The sequence below is a fragment of the Cetorhinus maximus genome, chromosome 29 (assembly GCF_964194155.1).
Source record: "Cetorhinus maximus chromosome 29, sCetMax3.hap1.1, whole genome shotgun sequence".
NCBI classification, from domain to species: domain Eukaryota; kingdom Metazoa; phylum Chordata; class Chondrichthyes; order Lamniformes; family Cetorhinidae; genus Cetorhinus; species Cetorhinus maximus.
In genome coordinates this window covers 6,353,079-6,366,737 of record NC_135907.1, presented here as the reverse complement: position 1 = coordinate 6,366,737, position 13,659 = coordinate 6,353,079, and the positions used below count along the sequence as shown (strand labels likewise).

Sequence of the window (13,659 nt, the reverse complement as noted above, 5' to 3'; positions counted from 1 at the left end):
GCCCGAATTTCCCAGCATTTTCTCCCTGCATGTGTAATAAAGGAACCACTTGAATATTGCATCTGGACTCCGAGTGTTGAAATTTTGTCCCAGAGTATTCCTCGGACCTTTCAATTGGTGCTGCGAGCAGGGCCCGAAGGATGCAGGACACCGACGGGGAAATGGGATGAGTCAGTGTGAATTCATTTTTATTCATACTAAATCCGACTCCGTCCCGATCCAGGAACCGTCAGGCGCCCCACGTATCAGAAACCTGGGCTCCAGGCAATAGTTCAAGGGGTGGTAAGGGTGGGGTAGTTCGCTTGTCTTATAGATTGTTATAATTACATCCGGTATTAGCCGCAAGTAACGAGTTCGGTCAGAAAGGACCCAGGGTAAGAACCGTACCGCTGACAACAACTATACCCCGACCGTCTTACCCAGAGATGGCCAGTGGTGACAAACTCGAGTGGGGACCAGAGGGATCCTTGACACAGCATTGAGCTGACAAAAATAAGAAATCGATAGGCAAAATGAGAAAGAACAATTGGAACCCATTTGACTCACCCGCTGATCAGAGAAAATGGTGGGATAATCAGAAAAAAGACAAAGATGATGAAGCCTGGATCCTAATGTTAAGACAACACGTAGAGTTAAGTAAGAAAGTAAATCGAATGTTGGCCAACAAATCCCAAAATGAAGAGCTGGTCCAGGCAAAAAATCTCATGTCAGTTTCGGCAGCTTTACCACAGCCACCAGTAGCTGCACAATACGCAGATAATGTAGATTGGAACGGGCTGGTGGAACAAGCAGCAGGATATGAGGAACAACGGGAAGCGGGTTGGGAATCACCACCCCCGTAACCCGTGGCCCCAATTAAGATAGAGCATGTGCCCCTGGTGCCCGGACAACCAGGCAGACCAGGCACAGCAGCAAGCTGATTTCCGAGCCTTTAGAGCAGAAATGGCACAAGACTTAGGGCAAGCCCCAGTTAATTGGAATACAGTGACTGGAGTAAAACAAGAAAAGGGCGAGAGTGCCCATGAATATGGCAATCGGAGGTTTGAGGCATATTGTAACTACAGGGTTGTAGGTGCTGCGCTGAACCGAGACGATGTACAGATTATGCAATTGTACAAGGATGGCCTTAGCCTGGCCCACCAGGCAATCCTAAACACCAGGCCTGGGCCCACCAGGCGATCCTAAACACCGGGCCCACCAGGCGATCCTAGACACCGGGCCCACCAGGCGATCCTAGACACCGGGCCCGGGCTAGTAGACAAGAACACATATGATCGAGGAAGATGGGCCACCGGGGTAGATAACCACATAGGGAAAACTAAGATAAAGGTGTCGGCAGTGAGGTTACAGACCCCACTGAAATGGTGGCCACTGCAGCAGCCGTTCCTAAACCCGAGGTGTGCTTTAATTGTAAAAACCCGAACATAAAATATTTACAGTGTTAGATGTAGCCAATGGATTTTGGTCGATACCACTGGACCAGGAATCCCAAGATAAATTCGCTTTCACAGTGGGAGGGAGACGGTGAACATGGGCGAGGCTCCCACAGGGATTCCACAACAGCCCCAACATCTTCCATCGGGTCACGAGTGAGAAGCTGAGTCCGTGCGACGTAGAGTCTAACAACAGTACAATCTTATAATATGCAGATGATATCCTAATAGCGTCAGAATCGGAAAGGGGCCACATCGGAGCTCTCCTCTGATAGTCATAAGGACACTGAAAAATGCTGGATTTAAGATAAACCCCTTTATGAGTTGCTGACCGGGAGGGCGATGCGCTTGCCAGAGGGCAGAGCCACCGGAAGTGAGGATATGGGACCCATCAGAGATAAAATTAAAAACGATATTAAGCAATTGGATGGACAGCTAAAGGAATTACAACAGGAAGTGAAGGACCAACAGGCTATCAGGGATTTAGAAGAGAGGACAAAAGGGGGACCCCCGTCACCACCGGCTGAGGTCGGAGACATGGTGTTTGTTCAAATCACCCCTAGCCAACCAGGTTTTGCCCCAAAATGGACTGGACCGTACGGAATTATTCACGTGCCTGCGCCGATATGAAGGGAAAAGCTAGGTGGAAACACTGGTCGCAACTGAAAAGGTATGATGTAAGTAAGAAAGACTAAATTACCAGGCAGCGGGGGGAAAACGGGCAACGAGCAGTCCGTACTGTGTAGGCCAAGTGGTTTAGGATTCATTCCCGATCTGGAGGACCGGCCATCTGAAAGACAAAAGGGGGAATCCTCAACTACGGGGAGGGTCACCGTGGGCTGTGCACAAGGAGGGACGTAAAGGAGAAAGCTACAGTGTGTGAGAGATTTTTCGCAATTTACCTTCACACCCCAGGAGAACAACAACTGGGGTCACTGTCCCGGGGAGGAAGACTTGGGAATGACAGATACCTGGCATTGGATCTTGAGGGCCAAACACGGAGAGTTGACTGCAACGGCGGACCCCCGGACCGACACCACCCTGCTATCACAGGACACGACGACACCACAGAGACTATCTTGCCCAGACATGACCCCTGGGCCACAGAATGGACTGGTACTGTATACGGACGGTGAACTCTTGTATGATAATGTTAAACATGAAATTGTACAGGTAATTGTGAACCTGGCAGGTATGCGACTGCCAGAGTATTGCAGAAACCAAGCGCCCCTACGAAAACTGTACAAATTACTGAGTAAGGCTGTGATTAATCAGGCGGCCGACGCCACGGGAGCCACTAGATTCAGGGCACCACCAGAAGAGAGAGTTAGTTAACAATGTACTGACAAGGGTGAACACAGGGACTTCCCTGGTAAACTCTCTCGACATTCAAGGAATCAACTCCGAGGTCACGAATCTTAAAGGGATCATGAGGCAGCTTGCTCATAAGAGTAGCGAGGGGTGGTGAAACGGCAGCGGCCCTAGGGGGCAAGAGTGTGGCATCTGTATTGGAAAGCGTACACGTTATAGAGACCCATGCTAAAGCCACCAGCCAATTAACAGAAAGGGAGGAACGACAAGAGGACAGCACCCAAAAAAGCCAGCTTACGGCCGGTGGATGATCGGGCAATTAAGACACAATCTGGGCCAGATCCAAAGTGGGGAGGTACCGGGCTGGATCAACAGTGCCCGGTTGTGGGGGATGGACAAGAACCCAGGCGTCATCGACGCATGTACATTGAAAGGAGTGACCAGGGTGTATGCGGTGATTCAGAAGTGCACCTCAAACCAAATGAACGTGATAGGTATGGGCAATCCCCTCAGTCACAGCAGACACGGGCCCACACCCTCAGTACCAAGTGGAGAACATTGGGTTAATCTGAGACAATGACTCCCTCCGGTACTACCCCATAGATATGCATGCCATATGCAAGAATGAGGGCATACACGGGGAATCACTGAGCGGGTGCAGGAGGAAAGGTAGCCTCACAATTAGCTCCCATCCAGTTGGAACGGGGGGGGGGTGCTGGACAAATGCGGGTACAACCGAACGGAGGGTTGTATATTAGAAATTACCCACAGAGAAAACCATCACACCCGCTCAGGATACAAGGGAACCCCGGCTCCCAGTTACTATCAGACACGCGTGAATGATGTACGTCCAACAAAGGGGTCAGGTCTCAGTCAACCCCTCCGACACACTCCACCATGCCCTGGAACACTATGACGAACCTAAGCAGGCCCCAATTCCCAACCTTCCCGAAAGTCTGACAAAGTTGAAAAGTGTCTTACGAAAGGTGAGGAATCAGCATTACGTGTTACAGGCGGTGTGTAAAAGGCTAATCAATGATATGGAAGAGCACTTGAGAGATCCGACATGGTGGGAGCAAGTGTGGGAATGGGGGCTGAATGCGGACATACACCCCTGGATAAGAATAAGCTCTCATATACTCGTCGCAGTGCAGCTAGTGTTAGCATTGTTTAACTCTAATTCTTTCAATGTCTTCTCCAGACAATCCAAAAAGTACCAGGAGACCATGAGTGGCGTACTGAGAGGCTGCGAGGAGACATTTGCGTTACATTATGGGACCAGCAACACTCACACACACACAGATTACACAATCCACACTGACATCACTAAAAATCACAGACGGAATCTCAGTAACAATCCACATGCTTTGCACAGTCTTGTGTTGGGGGTTTAGTGTTTGATATTTCGAACTGCAGTGACATTCCCGACAAGATGAGTTAAAGTTTTAACCTTAACCAGAAAATGGCTGAAACATTGTTTTCCTGGGATGAACACGTCAAAGGACAGGAAGAATCAGAAAGTTGTCCTGCCCTGGGATTAACATATCAATGGACAGGCCTCCTGGGGAGCAGATTGAGAGACATCCCAACATGCCAGGGGTGGAGTCTGCAAACTGCTCATTCAGGATATACCTGGCTAGGAACCCAATCCGAAAACCGCCTCCAGAGTGCGGAGCTAGTCCCCACTCTGGTTTAATGTGCGTGTGTGTTCCCTCTGTCTCAATCTGCTTTATAACTCTTTGACTTGTTTGTATTTGGATGTTGCTGAGTTGTAACTGAGAGTGAATCATTGGCTCTTGCGTTATTTTGTTTGAAAATGTTCTTTGCTCTCTGTTTTAATGGAATTAATTTTCTCCCCCACCCCTCAAAGAATTTTTATTTTGAAACCTGCAATCTGAAGATCCAGACTGGGACAAGGACTCTTCTTCTTCAGGAGTTTCCTGAGACCTTCTCCAAGGCCGTGCCCCATGGGCCCACGTGAGTTTGTGTCCGTTTCTTACCCTGAGATTTAATTTCCTCTCCGGGACCCTGGTTTTCGGTGGCTCCGGTTAACCAGTTCCTGTTGGACTGTGGGCCTGGAGTTTCAAAAAGAAAATCCTGGGGTTAAAGTAGCCCAGCCTTGCAATCTAAAACTTACATGTTAGCCTCCAGTGTGTGAGGAACAGGAGCCCCACAAGAGGAAATGAAAAGTCCTAAAGTGAAGCTGCCTAAAATCTTGTTATAATTCAGGGACAATGCGTGTATTTTGGGCTGTGCGATCATTCTGACGGTTAAACGGGATTCCCGGTGGTCATTTTACTGAGGGTTTAGATTTCTATCTGCCTTTCTCCAGTTTTCTTTCTGTTTATTTCTTCGCTTTGCGCTATTTAAGCCTTCAAGGAATAATCACAGGTGAATTGATGGGCCTACAGCAGGGCAAGTGAGCTGCAGAAGGGGCAGGGAAAGACTTTTACACATGAGGAGAGGGGGCAGGAGTTTCAGAAGGTAGGAGTCACAGAGGGGGCTGATCAAGGGGGAGATTATACAGAGGGGGTGGGAGGCTGCTGTTCGTTTCGGAGGGGGATAATTAGAATGAACATGGGGACAGGGTGCTTGTTCATGTTTGAAATAGTGAGGGGTCGCTGCTACATGTTTAAAATGGTGAATGCATATGAGTTAATAGCTGATATGAGTTTGTATTTATACAGACGTCCAGATAGATAGGGGGTGGGGCGGTGCTGGGAGTGCGGGGACTGTTGTGATGGTGGGTTGGGTGTTAGATGGGGGTTGTTTGAGAGAGATTTTTGAGTGGGCAAACGCGGGGTTAAAAATGGCGCGAGTAATTTGGCGGCCACGAAACAAACGGTCTGGCGAAAATGATGCATAGATGGAATAATTGTCGGCTGATAATGACAGGGAGGAAAAGAATGGGGGTTGGATAATATTTGCGAGGAGGAAAGAAAAAGCTAAATAACCAGTCCAGTATAGATTTTGAAGAGCACACATTGGGGGTTATATATTTCTTTTTTCAGAAAAGGTTGCTGACAGGAAATAGAAGAGAAAATGAAAGATATGATGAAATCTATTTTTTGAATTGTGAATCGGGGAGAGCGCAAACGCAGTCCCCCACTACCACAAATTTTACAGTCGAGTATCCCGCATTTGGGGACATCGCAGGCGTCAGCACACCCGAAGTGCAATGGGCTAGCATCGTCCTGGGAGAACCTTTTTTTTTTGCAAAAATATACTTTATTCATAAAATATCTTCAACCACATTCCAAACCATTTCAAAAACACCATTACAAGGGTACAATCCGGTTCAACTTTAACAAAATGTATCACCAGGTGCATCAGTACAAACAATATTACAATCATTTACAGGCTTTCACTTTGAGCTGTACAGCCCGAGGGGCTCTAAACAGTTCCCAGTCTCTCGGTGCGCTGTGGCAGAAAGGTCTTAGACAGCGGCCCTTCCCCATTGCGCTTTTGCAGCAGCTGCCCCAAGCTTTAGTGCGTCCCTCAGCACGTAGTCCTCGGCCTTGGAATGTGCCAGTCCGCAACACTCGGTCGGGGACAACTCTTTGCGCTGGAAGACCAACAAGTTTCGGGCAGACCAAAGAGCGTCTTTCACCGAGTTGATGATCCTCCAGCTGCAGTTGATGTTTGTCTCGGTGTGTGTCCCTGGGAACAGCCCGTAAAGCACAGAGTCCTGTGTCACAGAACTGCTCGGGATGAACCTCGACAGAAACCACTGCATCTCTCTCCAGATCTTCTTTGCAAAGGCACCAACTACAAGGATGTGAACAACGGTCTCATACCGACCACAGCCACCTCGAGGGCAACATGCCAAGGGGGTGAGACTCCTGACTTTGACAGTCTGCTCGGGGAACCATCCCACAGGGTCCACCCTCTCCTTTTCCCTCAGGGCCTCTAGGACGTTACGTGCTGACCACTGCCTGATGGACTTGTGGTCAAAGGTGTTTTTCTGCATAAATTTTTCCACCAGGGACAGGTGGTACGGCACGGTCCAACTACTTGGAGCGTTCCGCGGCAGCGTGGCCAGACCCATCCTTCGCAACACCGGGGACAGGTAGAACCTCAGCACGTAGTGACACTTGGTGTTTGCGTACTGAGGGTCTACGCACCGCTTGATGCAGCCACACACAAAGGTGGCCATCAGTATGAGGGTGATGTTGGGCACGTTTTTTTCCCCTTTATCTAGAGGCTTGTACATCGCGTCTCTGCGGACACGATCCATTTTTGACCTCCAGATAAAGCGGAAGATGGCTCGAGTGATCGCCACCATGCAGGAGTGTGGAATGGGCCAGACCTGCGCCACGTACAGCAACAGCGAGAGTGCCTCACACCTGATGACCAGGTTCTTACCCGCAATGGAGAGGGAGCGTCGCTCCCACATGCCCAGTTTCCTTTTCACCATAGCCACTCGCTCCTTCCAGTTTCTAACGCATGCCCCGGTCCCTCCGAACCATATCCCCAGCACCTTCAGGCCGTCAGCCCTGACAGTGAAGGGGACAAAGGATCGGTCAGCCCAGTTCCCAAAGAACATGGCCTCGCTCTTCCCACGATTTACCTTGGCTCCCGAGGCCAGTTCGAACTGGTCGCAAATGTGGATCAGTCTGCGCACCGACAGCGGATCCGAGCAGAAGACGACGACATCGTCCATGTACAGGGAGGCTTTTACCTGAGTGCCTCCACTGCCTGGGATCGTCACTCCTCTTATGCCCGGATCCTTCCTGATGGACTCGGCAAAGGGTTCTATGCAACACACGAAAAGAACAGGCGAGAGAGGTCAGCCCTGCCTGACTCCAGATTTAATCGGAAAGCTATCTGTTTCCCACCCATTGATTGAGACTGCGCTACTGATGTTAGTGTAGAGCAGTTGGATCCAATATCGAATTCCCTCCCCAAACCCCATTTTGGAAAGCACATCCACCACGTAGGTGTGCGATATTCTGTGAAAGGCCTTCTCCTGATCCAGGCTGATGAGGCAAATGTCCACACCCCTATCCTGCACATAGGCAATCGTATCCCTGAGCAGCGCCAGGCTGTCAGAGATCTTCCTGCCCGGCACAGTGCAGGTCTGGTCATGGTGTATCACCAATTCCAGAGCGGATTCGACCCGATTGGCGATGACCTTGGACAGAGTCTTATAGTCCACATTCAACAGTGAAATGGGTCGCCAAATTCTAATTTCCTCCCTTTCTTCCTTGTGCTTGTAGATGAGGGTGATGATGCCTTTCCTCATGGATTCTGACATGCTGCCGGCCAGGAGCATACTCTCGTACACTTCTAGTAGGTCTGGGCCCTTCCAGTCCCACAGAGCCGAATACAACTCCACCGGCAAGCCGTCGCTTCTGGGGAGATTTACTCTTCTCGAAGGACTCAAGGGCCTAAGTCAGTTCGTCAGGAGTTCGCGGTTTGTCAAGCCTCTCCCGTGTACTGTCGACTACGACCTCCGTGATAGAGGACAAGAAGGACTGGGAGGCCGTGCTGCCCGTGGGCTTCACGTCATACAATCCGGCATAAAACGATTTGCTGATCCTCAAAATGTCGGACTGCGCTGACTTTACCGAGCCGTCTTCTTCCTTCAGGCTGCTGATCACAGAGCTCTCTCTCTGTACCTTTTCGAAGAAGAAACGTGAGCACGTCTCATCCTGCTCCACGGAGCGCGCTCCGGAATGGAAGATGTTCTTGGAGGCAAAGGGCTAGGCTTGCTGGCTCTTCACCTCTTAGAGTTCCTCCTTGACATCGACCCCCACCGACTGCAGCCGGAGCAGATTCTGCATGTATTTCAGGAGTCGGGACATTTCCCTCTGTTCCTTTCTAGCTTTCTGGGTGCCTTTGACGATGAAAAAACTCTTGATGTTTCCCTTGATCGCTTCCCACCAATGTGTCAGGGACTCAAAGAGGGGTTTCATGGTTCTCCAACCTTTGTAATCCCTCTTGAGCTCCTCAATGTTCTCTGGGGTCAGCAGTTGCACGTTTAGCTTCCATGCCCCCCTGCCCACCCTCTGGTCTTCCTCTAAGTGACAGTCAACCAGTAGGAGGCAGTGGTCAGAGAACACCGGCTTGACATCGGTGGATCTGACTGCGAATGCGCGGGACACAAACAGTAAGTCTATCCTGAAACGGATGGACCCGTCTGGTCGCGACCGGGTGTATCTATGCTGTGCTCAGTCTGCAGGGTTGCTGAAGACGTCGTGCAGCTTGGCATCCTTAACTGTTTCCATCGGGGATCTGGACGTAGCGTCCAACCTTCTGTCGGCCCTGCCGGATCGTCCAGCCGCATCGATGTTGCAGTTGAAGTCACCGCCCACAATGACCGGCCTGGACGTCACCAACAGCAGTGGGAGCTGCTGAAAATCCGCCAGCCGGGCGGTCTTTTGTGCCGGGGCATACACGTTAATTAACCGGAGTGGAGCATTCTTGTACATTACTTTTGCTACGAGGAGGCACCCACCCATGACCTCCTTAACCTCGGAGACAGTGAAGTTGCCTCCCCGCAGCAGAATACCCAGGCTGGAGGAACGAGAGTCGTATCCGTCCGATCAGATCGATGGCCCGTATGACCACCACCGTGACCATTGTCTGTAGTAGCTGAGGTGCGGTATCGCACACTCCTGCAGAAACAACAGGTCAGCTTTGACCTTGGCAAAGTAATCCAAGGTCGCCACACATCGCGTAGTTGATTTAATGCTATGCACATTTATGGATACCATCTTTACACCCATTTTAAAGCATTTAGTCTCTTACCAAACCTGTTGCCTCTGAGAGTCCCAGGCCTTTGGTCTGCTCCTGCATACCCATAGTGTTTACAAATTGCCTCACTTTGGATGGGCTGAGGAAACTGTCCTGAACATCCCCATTGGCAATGTTCTGCTCAGGTGGCATCTGGGGTTCGTGCAGAGAATGGGATTTGAAATGTCCTCTGTTGGAGAAGCTTCTCCAATCCTCTCCCTCTCTGGGGCGTTGCTACTCCCGGCTTCCCGGAGCTGGGGTGCGCTGAGCGCCTCACTGCTCCCAGATTCCTGGGGCTGGGATGCGCTGGCCTCTTCGGGTTGTGGGCAAAGTTGGGGTGCGCTGGTCTCCTCATTGTCTCCAATGTTCTGGAGCTCAGGTGTCTCGTCCTCCAACTCCCTAGAGCTTTGCCGCTTCTTCTGCAGGTGTCGCCCAGGCACTTCTTCGTCCGAAGAGCAGCTGCCCTTGTTATCCGTGTCGGATGGGAGACGCCTCTTGCCTCTTGTCTGGGAAGTGGCTTGGTCCCTTCTTCCTTTTGGCTCTCTTCACCAGCTGCCACTCCCCCTGCTGATTTTCCGCTGCTTCCTCCTCCTCCATTGATTCGCTCTCCTGAGGAGTGGGAGGTTCAGGGGGCAGTGCTGTTGATCGGTTGTCTGCTGCCTCAATCTTTTCCTCCACCTTGTCTCTCCCTGTGTCCTCCTTTGTCCCCTTGTTTTCACTGGGGGCCATGGTGGTTGGAGTGTTGCAAGTGTCCTTGGTAGTGGTGACTCGAAGCATTTCTGCTTCTTCCCCCTCTTTGGCTTTGGCTGCCTGTGCATAATTGAGGCAGCGTTTGGGGCAGGTCCTGTAGAGGTGAGCTGCCTCGCCACACAGGTTGCAGCACTTAGTCTGTTTGCAATCCTTTGTCTGGTGCCCTTCCTGTTTGCAGTTCTTGCAGAGGGCGCCGATGCAGTTGGCCGCCACATGACCAGACTTGCCGCATGAGCAACAAAGTTTGGGTTGCCCAGCGTAAACAAAGTAGCCATGGCTTCTCCCGATAGCGAAGCTGGAAGGAGGGTGGAAGATGGTTCCCTTACCGTCGGTCTTGAGCGTGACCTTAACCTGGCGTTTGCATGTCCAAATCCTGAAGGCGTCTCTATCCTCGCTGGAGCTCCCAACTTTGTTGACGTACCTGGCGAGGAAGGTGAACACGTCGGCGACAGGGTCGTAGGGGTTACAGAGACGCACCGTCACCACATGGTCCCGTTGCAACGGCGGAGCAAAGAGCGGCTCCACCGTCAGGATCTTCATCTCCGGCTGGTCTCTGTTCTCCTCGAACACCTTCAGGAACGTGACGCAAGCTGCCACTCGCTTGAAAGTCACATCGAAATGTCCAGCGCTTGGGAAGTCTTGCAGGGAGTAGATCTCCTCCGCTTCAAATCCACATGCCTTCAACAGGATCCGCTTGATGAAGAAGGCCCGATCCATGGGTGCTCCTCCTTCGCTGCCCTTCACCGTCACCCGAACAGTGTTACGTACCCCATCATATGGGGCTCGACTGGTTATAGCCATCGCTTCACGACTACACTTTATCTTAGCCAAAAGGCCGAGTCAATCGAATGTTGGCCAACAAATCCCAAAATGAAGAGCTGGTACCGGCAAAAAATCTCATGTCAGTTTCGGCAGCTTTACCACAGCCACCAGTAGCTGCACAATACGCAGATAATATAGATTGGAACGGGCTGGTGCAACAGGCAGCAGGATATGAGGAACAACGGGAAGCAGGTTGGGAATCACCACCCCCATAACCCGTGGCCCCAATTAAGATAGAGCATGTGCCCCCGGTGTCCAGACAACCAGGCAGACCAGCTCAAGCGGCCGTACCGGCACAAAATGGGCAGCCGGCCCAGGCGCCAATACACGGACAGAGAGCTATAACGGGGGGTTCCTGGCGCAACTGAGAACCACGTATGTGTCCCTGTCACCTAGCGACACTATGAAGCTATTGGAAATAAATTACCCCAACTAAAACCTAGACACGGAATGAGTCGTTTTGGCAAAAATTGAGGGAAATAAGGCAATGCCACCGTCTCCATAACAGGGACGTTCGCGGGTTAGTCCGGATAAAACTACCTGAGGCGTTTTGGGGACGGCTGCGGCGAGCGTATCAGGACGGAACCTGGTGTAATGATATCGCTGCAGACCAGGCACAGCAGCAAGCTGATTTCCGAGCCTTTAGAGCAGAAATGGCACAAGTCTTAGGGCATGCCCCAGTTAATTGGAATACAGTGACTGGAGTAAAACAAGAAAAGGGCGAGAGTGCCCATGAATATGGCAATTGGAAGTTTGAGGCATATTGTAACTACGGGGGTGTAGGTGCACTGGAGGTTCACTAGAGCTTTCCCCACCAGGGACTGCAACGCCACCACGGCCACAAAGATCCTCGCTTTTGAAGTAGTACCAAGGTGGGGAATCCCTTTACAGATAGATTCGGATCAAGGAGCGCATTTTACGGACAGTATTATGAAAAGGACGTGTGAGCTGCTCGGAGTAAAACAGAAATTTCACGTACCTTACCATCCACAAAGCTCAGGAATGGAAGAATGTATGAACCGCACGTTAAAAAATGCTATTGCAATGGCAAACACAGCAACTAGTAGGGGATGGGTGGATGTGCTCCCCCGCATATTGATGCGACTGAGGGCTACCCCCAACAGGACAACTGGTTTAACCCCTTATGAGTTGCTGACCGGGAGGGCGATGCGCTTGCCAGAGGGCAGAGCCACCGGAAGTGAGGATATGGGACCCATCAGAGATAAAATTAAAAACGATATTAAGCAATTGGATGGACAGCTAAAGGAATTACAACAGGAAGTGAAGGACCAACAGGCTATCAGGGATTTAGAAGAGAGGACAAAAGGGGGACCCCCGTCACCACCGGCTGAGGTCGGAGACATGGTGTTTGTTCAAATCACCCCTAGCCAACCAGGTTTTGCCCCAAAATGGACTGGACCGTACGGAATTATTCACGTGCCTGCGTCGATATGAAGGGAAAAGCTAGGTGGAAACACTGGTCGCAACTGAAAAGGTATGATGTAAGTAAGAAAGACTAAATTACCAGGCAGCGGGGGGAAAACGGGCAACGAGCAGTCCGTACTGTGTTAGCCAAGTGGTTTAGGATTCATTCCCGATCTGGAGGACTGGCCATCTGAAAGACAAAAGGGGGAATCCTCAACTACGGGCAGGGTCACCGTGGGCTGTGCACAAGGAGGGACGTAAAGGAGAAAGCTGCCTCTTATATCCAACCTAAACCCTGGTGATCACCAGCAGTGTGCTTCATTACAGAAATAACAATAACCAGGTAACCTCCACGCCAAGATGGAAAAAAGCTGGGTGTCCATGATCATTACCAGGGCCCTGGCTATCGCAGCCACCGGCATACAGAATGTAAACCGTGAAGCAGTGGCCGGTATGGGCTTATACTACAAGAATGTCAGCGACGGATATTGCGTGAAAGGTGTGAATGTCACAACGGAAAGGTCAATGCTCTTCAAGTGTGGCACCGGGCTTACGCAACTATCCATTGGAACGAGCGATGGTGAGAGCCTAGGGCAGAGCTCGCATTCGGGAACGGAACTCCGATGGAAAAATGAGGGTCCACTATGCTTCCAGATCAGCGATGGTTTGGACGGACCCTGGACATGTGCGAAGGGGGCACAGGTCCAGATACAGTGTGTGAGAGATTTTTCGCAATTTACCTTCACAAGGAGGACTTGGGAATGACAGATACCTGGCATTGGATCTTGAGGGCCAAACACGGAGAGTTGACTGCAACGGCGGATCCCCGGACCGACACCACCCCGCTATCACAGGACGCGACGACACCAAAGAGACTATCTTGCCCAGACATGACCCCTGGGCCACAGAATGGACTGCTACTGTATACGGACGGTGAACTCTTGTATGATAACTTTAAACATGAAATTGTACAAGTAATTGTGAACCTGGCAGGTATGCGACTGTCTGAGTATTGCAGTAACCAAGCACCTCTACGAAAACTATACAAATTACTGAGTAAGGCTGTGATTAATCAGGCGGCCGACGCCACGGGTGCCACTAGATTCAGGGGACATCCTGCTTTCCACCGCCAGAAGAGAGAGTTAGTGTGGAAGAATAAAATACATCTACAGGTCAACTA

At 50.9% G+C, this 13,659-nt stretch overlaps 1 protein-coding gene and 1 non-coding gene across 2 annotated transcripts in view; one reads left to right on the top strand and one right to left on the bottom strand.

The window, feature by feature from the left end:
* Positions 1-13,659, top strand: part of LOC144669594 (uncharacterized) — a 203,642-nt gene that overhangs the window by 148,251 nt on the left and 41,732 nt on the right. The gene's annotated exons all lie outside the window — the stretch shown is intronic.
* Positions 5,825-5,987, bottom strand: LOC144669881 (U1 spliceosomal RNA). The gene has a single exon (XR_013573781.1). It is a non-coding gene; the product is annotated as a U1 spliceosomal RNA (small nuclear RNA).